We start from the raw sequence: 12,558 nt of genomic DNA, 5'->3' as shown, positions 1-12,558 counted from the left end.
GGTAGGGACAGCTGCCCACAAGCAGTGCTGATGAGAATCTCCCTCCTTCTTTCTGGAGACACTGCTTGGCCCAGCCAGATGCCATCCTGGCATTAGGCAGCCCCTGTACTCCTGGACCAGATAAGGATTCCTACCCATGGGCCTCTTTCTGCTGAGGGTCTTCTAGCCCTTGTCCTAGGGGACGAGGCCAGGGTCTCCTTGGCGTGTTGTGTGGTATTCGTGTGCTCTGCTGCGACCCGAGGCCTGCCTGCCCGCTCCTTCAGATCATGGCCCCTGTGGGAGTGGAGAGTAGGCTTTCTTTTCTTTGTTCCCTGGTCCCTGGGCAAAGGGCCCCAACCAGCCACCTCTCCTCAGGGGCAGGGTCCCCTCCTGGAAGCTCAGACCTGGCCTCGAAGCATTCAGCCAGCAGGACCACCAACGTTGGAACTGGCAGGGGAAGGAACACGACAAGCTGTTCTTCTGTCCCCCAGGCTCTGGGAGTCGCCATCCCACCGTGTTGCTCTGCAGCTTCTGGGGACAGAGCCGAGGGGCCAGTGTGAAGGGGCCAAGTGAAGACTTGGCCATCCCACTACTCTGTTGGCAGAGGCCAGGCCTCAGCTCCCTGGGCCTTGATTTTCTCATCTGAAAATGGGACTGGAGAGGGATTGGGTTTTAGCAAGACCCTAAAGCTGAAATGGGCAGCCACAAAGTCACCAGGGAGCTTTGTGCAGTGACAGATGCCTGGGCCTCCCTGGGTGAGGCCCCGGGAGGTGTAGTTTTGGGGAGCACCCAGGTGATTCTGCGTCCGCCCCCCACAAAGCCCACCACACGTGAGGACTCTGCAGTTTCTGACCTCACCATGTTTGCTGTAGACCTGCAGTGCTCCCCGGAGCCTGGGGCTGAAACGCTGACCCCCCCGGCCCAAAGAAATACCTGCACCCAAGCCCATTCGTGATGGGCCCCTCTCCAAGGGAGTCGACCCCCCCCCCCCTTTGCCTTCTGGCAGGTTGTTAGCAATCAGAGTCATGAAACTCGGGGGTTGGTGGGACCCCAAGAGACATGGGCCTTGCCCAGCATCCTTGTCAGACTGTTTTCCCAGAGGGCAGGCAGTGGAGTCCCCTCCGTCTCATGTTCTCAGGGCCCAGGAACTCCCAGGAGACCCCCATCCCAGCAAGAAAGCAGCATGTAGACGCTCCAGAGTCAATATTTAGGGTAGTAAGCTGTCTTCTATGGGGCAGCCCCGCCCCCGTGGTGTCCTCGGTCCCCGCCCACCAGTGCTGCCCGGCCTCCAGAAGCTCGCCCCACGTCCATCCCGTTTCCTCCTGCACGTTGGCACGCCCTCCGCAGGAGCAGGTGAGCTCGCCTACCTAATTCCCCCGAGGTTGCACTCATGTGCTACTCCACAGCAGTGTTCTATTTTTGTTCCCTTCTCCTGAGTGGGGAGAGGAGTGGCGAGAGCCGAGAGCCGTGTTTGAGCCTTCTTTGTTTCCTGTAAGCTGAGCAGGCAAGTTCTCCAGCTGCTAGTCCCCTCCCCCATTTTCCCCAGGTGGTCTTGGCAGCTGGGTGAAGCTCAGAGAGGTTAGGCTGCTAAAGAGGAAACACAGCATCCTGGCAGCTCAGGGCCTTGTAGAACAGGCGACCCTGCTGTAGAGTTTGGTGTGTCTGTCATCATCGTGCAGAGACTCAGGGTCTCCAGATGCGGGCTCAGCGCACCAGGGAGGCAGCGGGTTGGTGCCTTGGTGTCCCGTGGCCAGGCCTGTGTACTGTTGGGAAGGCTTAGTCACATTCCCTTCCCCCCGCGTCTCGCTCTGCCACCTTCCTGGGCCCCCTGTCCCCAGCAGAGCCCTGACTACTCCGTCTGGCATTCAGGAGGCCCCATCTTCTCTCCTCTTCAGACAAGTATTGGGTTGGGGCTGAGGTGTCAGAGCGCTGGGATGGGAAGCCTTTCTCAGCGCGCTGTCATCGGCCGCTGCCCTTGGCTCGCCTCTGTGGCCTCTGCACTGCAGAGGTTCGTGGAAAGGGCACGTCCTTACAGATCACCAAGCTCCGTCCTCTCCTTGTGCCAATGGGAAAACTGAGGAAAGGACTGCGAGAGGCAGGGACTTGTTCAAAGGCACGGAGCAAATAGACATGGGGCTGGGCCTAGAACCTAGACTCTCAGGCCCCTGGCCTAGATTCCTGCTGCTGTGCAGTGAGGACCTCCTCTTGTAACCACAATGCCGACCCGTCGACACACTCAGGCCCTTGCTCTTTGGGGCTGCAGTACCCAGCGGGCCATGCTGTCCCTGCCCCTCCATCCACATTCTCAAGCCTGGATGAATGTTCCCTCTGGCTGTTCCCAGCCTGCGAGGCTGCAGAGCCAGACAACCCCTCACTCCCCTCCCCGCTGGCTTATGGCCCCATAGGCCCTTGGAGCTGGCCTGGATCCGCAGCTCCCCTGTGGGGTGGGTCTGTCTGTCCCCCAGACTGAGGACTCCTTGAGGTGGGACCAGTCCACATATCTCAGGACCCCTGTAGCTCTCGGGGATCCTGCATCTCAGTGGTGACAAGAGCAGTGATGATGATGATGACAGCCAGCATGTACCGAGTATTTATACTGTGTAGTATATTTTAAACATCATCTCATTGAAATCAAACAACATCCTGGGAAGTGGGGCTCACGTTCTCATTTTGCACATGAGTAAACAGGCTCAGAGAGGTTAAGTGATTTGTCCAAGGCCACACAGCTAAGTATTCAAACAGAAGAATGACTGACCACTGTACCATTGGCTATAGCCTGGCGACTCAGTGTGGTCCCTGGACCAGCAGCCGCAGCAACACTGGGGAGCCTGTGAGCAATCACCCTACGCCTAGTGAACCTAAGTCTGCATCTTGGAAAGAGCCCTTGGTGATCTGTGTGCTGTGTCATTGAAGACCCACAGAAGGGGAAGGGAAGATTCAGTCCGTTACACCTTGTGTTTGGGGAGTGGCCGGGACTAACTCACTCTAGGATGAGGGCCTGGGGCTTAGCTCCGGACACGGGGGGAAGTGGAAGAGACAGGGGTAAAGGGGCATCTTTGTTTGGGTCTACAAAAACTAATTTTGTTCCTCAAGTAATTGATAATCATAGAAAAATTAGAAAATAAAGATACACCCAAATCCAAACAACCCACCCATATCCAAGCACTAGATGCCCTTGGCTCTGAATCTGTTTCGGAGGCAGCCCCAGGTGGCCGAAGGAGCAGCTATCTGGGAGCCCTGTGATTCTGAGTCAGAGATTTTGAGGTGGGTTAAAAATAGAGCCCTGGTGGCCAGGCAAGGGTGGGAGGAAGGGAGCAGTTCGTCTGCTGTGAGTGGGGAGCCCGGGGGCAGGGAGGAGAGGGGATAGGGCGAGAGGTGGGAGGGTGTGTGTGTTCCCCTCAGAGGCCACAGCTGAGGGCCCAGTCTGGCCCAAGAAGGTTGTGGGGGGCAGATTTCCAGTCTGAGGCGGGAGGAGGAAGCTCAAGTGCCAGATCCAGGGGCCAAGGCAGGGAGGACTCCTGAGTACCCCACCCCAGCACCCCGGGCAGCCAGCAGCTGATTTGGGTGCGTGTAGGGGAGGGAGGGAGCCAGGTGGCAGCCCTGCCTCAGAATGATAAACAGGAGGCGGGACAGGTGGGGGCAGGGAGGGGTGGGTCCATGCTTCCAAACAGTTGTCATGGTTGTGAGGGAGGGAAGGCAAGGAAAGTGCCCACATGTGTGCGTCCCCTCCTGTGCGCGTCCCCACCTGTGCTGTGAGCAGGCGTGTGGTTCCCTTTGCCTGTCACGCCCGCCCTGCTTCCCTCTCCTTTGTCGCTCACCTCCAGAAGCTCTGCCCTGCTTGACTTTCCCACCATGACAGCACTGCTCTCCTGTCTACACTGCCACTTGGGCATTCCTGAGGTTTGGGTGTCTTCCCGGACACATGTCAGGGGATTCTGACAGCATGGGACGCTGGCCATTGGTTACAGTGGATTTATTTTTCTAATGATAAAGGTAATACTTGCCCGTTCTTTAGAAAATAAGAACTTGGAGACTATAGAAAGGTGCGATGGAGAAAACGCACATCACCCGTAATCCCACCACTTAGCAATAATCTGTGCTAACATTTCAGCATATTCTTTTTCATTTTTACTTTTGGCAGTCTCTTTTTCCTGCTGGCAAGAGTCTTTAATCCACCCATCATTTAACAATAAGACAGTTTTCCTGAGACACCTGCCCCCCATTCCAGGCCCAGCTATGTGTTCACATCTCAGAAAAGGGCGAGAAATATTTTCTGTTTTCAGGGAGCGTGCGCGCGCGCGCACACACACACACACACACACACACACACACACACAGCGGGGCTGGGGAGGCAAGACACGTCCTGGGTCTGCAAGGTGGGGCAACAGAGGGGATTCTAGGAAAAGGGTGGAACTGCAACCTTCCTTGCCCTTCACCGCCCCCCCTTCTCCTTCCCCCCCCCCCCCCCCCCCGTCTCTGTGCCCCCCCTAATGTCTTTGCTAGGCCTATTTGGGAGAAGGGTGGATCCCTCAATGAGAGAGCATGGAGTGTCCTGTCGTCCTGCTCCTGCTGGTCAGGCCGGAAACGGTCATGGCCTTGGCTGAAGTCTTTGGCGAGACTCTCTCCCCGCAGCCCCTTCTCTAGTCCCACTGTGTCAGAACCCCCAACCCCCATGCTTCTCCTGGCCCATCTCTTGTTCACCCACCTGTCCCCTTTCTAGCACTTTCCCTCCTGCTCTGTGACTTCTCCATCATCGTCTCCAAAGCCAGGTGGGGGCCATTTGCTAATGGATGTTTCTGGGAGCCTGGGAGCCTTGGGAGTTTGGACGTGATAAGTTCTTGGTCTCGGAGGGCTGTCCATTTCCTGTAGCGTCTGCGGGGCCCCCAGCCACTCAGCCTATGCCTCTGAGGCATTCATTCATTCATTCATTCATTCACCTGTTCACATATTTCCACCCATTCCCATGTTTATTAGGACCTGCTATGGAAAAAGCACTGTGCCAGGTTCAGAGAGTTGAGTGACCACAAGATAAACAATAAAACACACAATTTCATCATAGTGTGATAAACACTGTGCTAGCGCAACACACACAAGAGGCATGTAATCAGATTTCCTGGGGTACAAAGAAGGCTTCCCAGGAAAAGTGATGCCTCTTCTGAGCCAAGGGGGCTGTGCGGGCAGAGTTCCAGGCAGACGCCAGAGTGTAGGAAAGGCCAGAGGCCAAAGGAAGCACGGTGTGTCTGGGGCACTGAAATCTGCTGAGTGTGTCTGCAGAGCATTAGAGGGAAGGAGTGGTGAGACTCAAGGCAGGAGAAGGCGGCGGAATACGGGTTAGGAAGGGCCTTGGGGATGACAGCGAGGAGCTTGGGTTTTAGTGTGGAAGGACTTCGGGCTGGGCAGGTGTGGAGAGTGGGCTGGAGAAAGGATTCAGACCCCACCCTGGACCCTGCAGTTAGGAAGCTGCGGGAGTAGGTCAGGTGGTGGGTTGGTGAGACCCACTGGGTCCTGTGTGACCGAGGGCTGATGGGTGAGGGAGACGCAGGGATGACGGTAACTCCCAGGTTGATGGCTGCTGGCACCACAAGAGTTTGTGGGGATGCTGTTAAGTTGTATGTCCAGAGTGGGGTTCCCATCCAGGTGGCGACGTGTAGTCAGCAAGTGGACATATGGGGCGGGGCTCGAGAGAGGTCTGGTTTGAAAGCCAGCAGGACAGTGAAGCTGTGGGAGGCGGTGAGGTCGCCCAGGGAGCATGTAAGAGGGGAAAGAGGTGGGGGCCCACAGGAACAAAAGCACTTAAAGGTCACCCAGGGGAAAAGGAGCCCGTCTGGGAAGGGAAAGGAGAGGCAGGGAGAATGGCGAGAATGCAGTGGGGCGGGGCGTCTCGGCAGGACGGTGCAGTGCCAGATGTGCAGTGCCAGATGTGCTCAGGCTCCCCCAGGAAAGGGCTGGGAAGAGCCCTCCAGGTTTTGGAGCAGGGTGGGCATTGCGATGTTGCTGACCGGTTGAGAGGAGTATTGGGAATGGAAAGGAAGGGAGAGTGGGGACAGTGACACCTCCTTTAGGAAGCTTGGTTCTGAGAGGAGAAGAGATACCACAGTCGGGATTCAGGGAGTGATTGTATGTAAGTGTAAGGAGCTAAGAGGAAAGGCTGATGGGAAAGGACCCGTAGAGAGGGGGTTGGAGGGACAGGTGAAAGGGGAGCGACCTGCAGGTGAAGGGCCTGGGGAGGCAAAAGGGAATGGTGTCAAGAGGTGGACCAGTCCCTGCTTTCCTTGTGACGCGGGGGCAGGGGGTGAGGGAGAGGCAGGCAAGGCAGGAGTCTGGTAGCAGGAAGAGGAGTGGGACATCCTGCTGGCTTCTCCTTCCTCTGTGAAGTAGAAGGGGGTGGGGAGTGGTTCCAGAGCTTTGAGGAGAGAGGCTATAATTTGTAATAGGTGTCATAGGAGAGTGGCAGGGAAAGCTTAGTAGGGTCTCCTGCGAGGATGGGCTGGTGGAGGTGAAGGCCCGGCGGCGTACGGAAACCTTGGTGGAAACGGAGGCGCAAGAGCTAGGGCACTTACTGGGCCGATCTGAGATGGTGGGGTTTCCTGCACAGCTGCATGGGAACATGACAGGGGCTGGTACTGGCCTGATCCAGGGCTGTGATCTTGTGACGTGGGTGCCAGAGGGATTGGGCGAGGCAGGTAGATGAGGTGGACCGTTAAGTCCGCTGGGGTTGGAAGGAGGCAGGAGGGTTCTGATGGGAGAATCAGAGGACTCAGCCAACCGGAGGCTCATGGGACATTAAAGAACAGACGTAGCATGATTGGGTCAGGGATCTGGAAGGAAAGGGGGTGAGGGCGCGAGAGAGAACCCCTCCTCTGAGGTTAGTGATGAAACCACTGCACATGGTGACAGGTCCAGGTGAGCTGTTGGACTGGATGACTGAAGTGGAGTCATTAGTCAGGGATTCGAAGCAGTGGGAGGCGGGGTGTTGTTGCGTCAGTGATGTGGCGTAGAGGACACTCAGGATGATGGCAGGACTTGGAGAGGAACAGGAAGTTGTGCACCAGGTACAAACATTGCCAGGGGCCCGAGGGTGGCAGATGGATGCTGGAAGGATGGCGAGCAAATGACGGGCTGCTCAAAAGATCTTGTAGGCAGTGCTCCCACAGGCAGGAGATGGCATCAGGAGGGAGGGGGGCGAATGCGTCCGCACCCTGACCCTGAGGTCTGTGGTTTGGGAGACTGATGTCCTTAGGATACAACTAAGGTTCATTTAAGGAAAGAAGTGGAGGGATGAGGGAATGAGGAAGTTGAAGATGGGGGACCACGGAACAGGGCGCAGGAGAGGGGTTGGCAGGGAGAAAAGACTGCCAGCCGGGTTTAGGTTTCTATAGCGGTTAGAGGTGGGACCCTGGAATCCGGCTGCTGGGTTTGAATTCTTGATACCTCATCTATGAAAATTTCTCAGTTTCTGTGCCTCCATCTTTTTATCTGTAAAGTGGGCCTAATCATAGTATCTGCCTCATAGGGTTTTTGTGAGGATTAAATGAAACAATCGGAGGGCAGCATGGTGCCCACCACATGTTGGCACCGTCCTCCTGCCTCCTCCTCACCTTCATCGCCCTGCGCAGTTCCCTGTGCTGGGTCTGGGAAGGGCGTAGAGCACAGATGGAGGGGGACTCTCCCAGCGCCCACTTCCTTCTCTGACATGAAGATTCCTGGGTCCTTAGGTTCTATGACTTGTGGGGCGGCTGGACCAAGAGGCAGGTGGTGTCTGAGGGGCAGGGCAGGATGTGACAACTGCTAACAGACAGCTAGGTTAGGTAAACTTGGTGGAGGAGGAGGCAGCTAAGCCGGGCCTTGGCTGAGGGAAGCGACCTCAAAAGATGGGAGCACAGGAGGCAGGAATGGTTCTCAGGAGGAACCAGGATGTGGATGGAGAAAGGGTGGGGCTTTGGGTGTCCAGCTGGCTACTGTGAGGGAAACAGGAGGGAGAAGCGGGAAGGAGGTTGGCGTACCAGACCAAGGAGCTCAAACTTTCTTCTGTAGTTATTGGAGCGTCCGCCAAAAGGGTGCAAGCAAGGGGTAACATTATCGCAGTGTTGTTTGGAAAGGTAACCCAGAAGACATGTGAGTTGCAGGAAAGAGAGTGGAGGCTGGAGACCATGTGTGTGGCAGGGGCAAAGGTCCGAGTGTGGAGCGGTGAGGGACTGACCTGGGAAAGAGCTTTCTGGGACAGGCTCAGGAAGAGCCCCCAAGACGTGGTCACAGCGTGGGGGCCTGAAGGAGCAAGTGGGAGGGAAGAGAAAGCAGCTGAGGGTGGATCTGAGATTGCAAGCCTAGGTGATGAATGAAATGCTCTGCCGTTCAGCTGTGAGGAGGAAGAAGCCGAGTTCAGCCTCGGGCTTGGACAGCAGGCCCTCCAGGTGGCAGGTGGGGCTGCAGGTCTGGTGCGAGGAGTAGGGGCTGAGTGGAGCCATGTACACAGAGGGAGGGGGTAAAAGATGGGGCTCTGGGTGTGCCACTCACCTGGGAGGACACGGGATCTTGGCCTGCAGTCAGCACTACAGGCACACAGGCGTGTCTGGGACAAGGCTCCTGAGCCCACAGCGGTCTGGGAGATCCAAAGCCAGGGCTCAGGCTGGGCCGGGGCGCAGCTAGTGAGAGTTTGGAGAGGCCCAGAAGAGGTAACACTTCAGATAAATTTTGAAGGATGGAATGTATTTTAATGGGCAAAAAAAAGACATTCTTTTTCTTCCAGCTGACAGGATTCCCAGTGGATAGCATTTGTTTCGAAATGTACGCAAGTGGGTGTGCATGAAAGTGTGCATGTGTGAAAATGGATGTGTGTGTGAGGGCAAAAGTTAACAGGAGTGCATAGATAAGAGTGAACAAAACTGTATTCCTGGGTGTTTTTGTGCATGTGCATGTGTACGCGTGTGCAGGTATGTAGGCATATGTATGTGTGTGAGCATCTGTGCATGAAGGCAAGCGTGGGGGTGTGTGGACAAAAGAGGAGGTCATCCCTGCTCCGGGACCCCCACCTCTGCCCCCGTTTCATCGCCCTCCCGTCCAGGGAAGGAGAGGGCCGTGGGTCTGGTCCTGCAGCTCTGAGTGCCGTCAAGAGCCCCCCATTTTGTCTTCTCTCAGCTGCCTTGAGGCCATAACCTTCCTCTGAGATCAAACCATGACATGCATCAGGTGTCGGCGTGAAAGGCTGTCAGGCTGTGCTCCTCTCCTGCATATGGGTCCTGCTCCTCCAAAGCTGGCCCGTAGGCCATGTCCTCCTGCTGCGAGGCTGCCTGCCTGCCTGCCCGCCCGGATGGACCTGTTGGTCCAGGCAGGAAGTAAGGTCCGGGATTGAGGGCCCCCAAAGCCCATTTGCTCGCTTGCCGCCCAGGACTTCCTCTCGGCTTAGAGAGCACTGTGATGGGACAGCAGCATCTGGCTTGGAGAGACCAAGGCCTCTAATGAGACATGTGCCCGCTGCAGCATGCCCGAGTGTGGCTGTCCGTTGCTTCCCTGCCAGGGCCCGCCACCCACCACCATAGACGCATACTCTGGATTGTGGGACTTATTCATGAATGATTCTCGGGGCGGTGGGGTGCTAGGGGAGTGTGGGAATCCAGCCTGAAGCTTTGGAAATGTTAGTGTTCCCTCCTTTGTGGACCGTAGTTTTCTGTGCTACAGAATAGGTACAGCTGTGCCCAAGTGACTGCTGATGATGGATTCTTTTCTAATACTTGAAAGGTGTGCTACTTCCCCACCTTGGCAGTACGCCAGAAGGCTCCAGCATGAGGAAGATGGGTCGCCTTGAAACCTCTCTGCAACCCTCTCTTCTCCGCTCTTCTCTCTGGGGCAGGGGCTGCACCTGCTGTGGGAGGCCCCCTCCCATGTATGACGCAAACGTGCTAGAGGCTTGTCTACCTCCCCGAATCCCATGAGGTGCCTAAAATCCCCAGAGGTCAGAGACCCACAAACCTCTCTGAATCTTCGGCCTGCCCCTCACTAGTGTGTGGTCTGGGGAAGACACTTTCTTCTCTCTGAGCCCCAGAGTCATCATCTGTAACATACAGAGAAAATACAGCACTTCAGTGCTGGTGTTAAGGTTCCATGAAGTGATTGATGCCTGGAAAGCACAAAGGAAGTGCTCAACACGTGCGGTGTTTTTGGAGTCTTCAGGAACAAAGGCTTTCCAGTCACCAAGGAGTCCCCAGTGAAAATCCCCAGTGAAAATCCCCAGGGACATGAAGGCATCACTTGAGATGCTTCTGGTCACTCGGATTGGGAGACAAGAGGGGTCAGGGAGCTGAGGATGCCAGTTGGTGGCGGGCGCGGGGAGGGCCTGGCCGACTTCCCCTGCCTGGCGCGCAGGCGCGCCGGGAGCTGTCCGTGGTGCTGTTCCCCCCTCCTCCCACCTCCGGCCGGGCTCCGCTTGCTGACATCCGTGTAACCATCTGGCAAGAGTAAGGAAAGGTAATCTGTGAGGCCAAGGGCAGCTCCCAAAGCCAAACCTCTTTCACCTTCTCCAGGAGCGCTTTCTTGCCTTACCCTCCTGGGCCACCGGGAGCCCACCTTTTCAGATGCCTGGGCTGCTGCCCTGGACGGTTTCTTACATCATTGCCCAACTTGTCTTCTCTCAAAGCCTTGTCCTCTGACTGGACCATGAGCTCCCGGAGGCCAGAGCATCTGTCTGCCAAGCTGAGTAGGTTCTGTCACCTGACTGTTCAAGGACTACTGTGATCCCTGACTCCCACTGCCGGCTCTTGCAGGATCATTATGAGTTCTCTTCTGCCCCCACCCCCAGGAGATGCTTTGCTTTGGCTCTTCTCTGGAAGATTAAATCTTCCTCCTTTCTCACCTCTTTTCTGTTAATCTGTTGACTTTCAAATTACTTATTTACTCATTTAATAATATAGCTAGGTATAGGTTAGAGCATTTTGTACATATTAATTCATTTAATTCTTATAATGATTCTGCTAGTTAGGTACTGTTACTGTCCTCATTGATCAGATGAGGAAACTGAGGCATGGAGAGATTGAGTGACTTGCTAGTAAATGATGGAACCAGAAATTGAATCCGCGTTGGCTGCCTCCAAGCTAGCCTGTGCTTCTCTTTTCCCACCATATCATGCTGCCTTTGAGAAGCTCTGCGATGCTCCAGCATAGTGGTTTGTGGGGTGGGGGGGCGCTCCAGTATCCCGACCCCAGCACAGATTAGGCACCAGAAATATCCCTCAGCATCTGGAAACTCACGATTGAAACAATTAGTCAGAATGCAAGGAAATGGCTGTTTTTGCCTCGTGTAATTTGGTTTTATGAAGACCACTAAATGCAAACATTCTCCTGTTAATTACTGTCTTAAATTTGGTCTCTAATTGAGAGAACTAGAGCCGGGAGAGTGTAGAAACCCGCCGGAGTGGCAGGCCTGCCCCAGTCAGCATTCGCAGCCACTTGCGCCTGCTTTGTTAATTTTAGAAACTCCTCCTGCCTGGGTGTATTATTAGCTTTATATGCAGAGGACCACAGGGCCCTCAGTGGCCTCTCTGTGTCTTTTCTTTTTTTTTGCTTTGTTTTCCCCATGAGATTAAATGAAAAAGGAATGATGGCCATGTGTATAAAAAGGTGTTTGCACACTGTGTGTGTGAATGGGGATACCTGTGTGTGGCATCTAAAGAGTGTCTACAGCTGTCTTTGAATGATGTACAGGAGGCTGGGTAGTGTGTACATAGCTCAAGAGCACCCCATAGAAGCTGAAACCATTCTCCTGACCCCCTCCCACCCCTGAGTCATTAGCAGGATGTGCTGTGTTCTGTGTACTGGATGTGAAGGCTAGGGTGGGTTCCTGGATCTTAGGTTGGGTTCTCCCAGATGACATGGGGAGATTGGCACTAGAAAAGGGATGGTGGGTTGTGGGGCAGGGGAGGAGCTGAAGTTGAACTCTTGGCACCAGCCTTAGACTGAGAAACCTTAGCCTAGTGAGTCTCTGACTTGAGGTCCTGTCTTGAGGCTCTGAAGGACATGGCTTTCAAAGCAGCTGCCTTTCGGGAAGCCACCCTTCCCCGAGCTGTGTGATGGTGGACAGCTGTCTGGCTCACCTTCAGTGAAGCAGGCCCTACCCTCTCCTGGACTCAGCACCATTTTGAGTCTGGCAAAAAATACAATTTGCTGTGAAGTAATTTTTGTTTTCGAACCTGGAATCCTTCACGCAGGGGCACTTGGGTTTTGTGGTGGGAACCTCTGAAGACAGGGAAAGCTGTCGTCTTGTCTCTCACTCACTTCTGGCTTCCCTGCAGTAGAAAATTAAAGGTGGCTGAAAGGTTACTTCTCTTGGGAGAAGACATGCTTATTTCTTTATTAATTAATAAAGATTAATACCTTTAGCTGTCATTGTATAACTGTCTAAATTAATAACGGAAGGAAATAGCTCTGCAGTGCAAGTTTTTCTTCTCGAGGCCAGCCCTGGGGTGGGTGGTCTTGGGCTGGGTCCTGGGAATGACTGGTCATACCTTCTTGTGTCGTCTGCACAGTCCAGAGAGGCCCCAGCCAGGTCAGGTGGGAAAACTGAGAGTTGGCTTTTACCTGCTCACATTGT

General features: G+C 55.0%; 1 protein-coding gene across 1 annotated transcript in view; it reads left to right on the top strand.

Annotated features, from left to right (window-relative positions):
* Window positions 1-12,558, top strand: part of HCN4 (hyperpolarization activated cyclic nucleotide gated potassium channel 4) — a 46,025-nt gene that overhangs the window by 12,147 nt on the left and 21,320 nt on the right. The gene's annotated exons all lie outside the window — the stretch shown is intronic.

This window comes from Rhinolophus ferrumequinum, chromosome 6 (assembly GCF_004115265.2).
Source record: "Rhinolophus ferrumequinum isolate MPI-CBG mRhiFer1 chromosome 6, mRhiFer1_v1.p, whole genome shotgun sequence".
In the NCBI taxonomy this organism is placed as follows: domain Eukaryota; kingdom Metazoa; phylum Chordata; class Mammalia; order Chiroptera; family Rhinolophidae; genus Rhinolophus; species Rhinolophus ferrumequinum.
The sequence above is the reverse complement of the archived record's forward strand: the minus strand, read 5'-3'. Positions and strand labels throughout refer to the sequence as shown.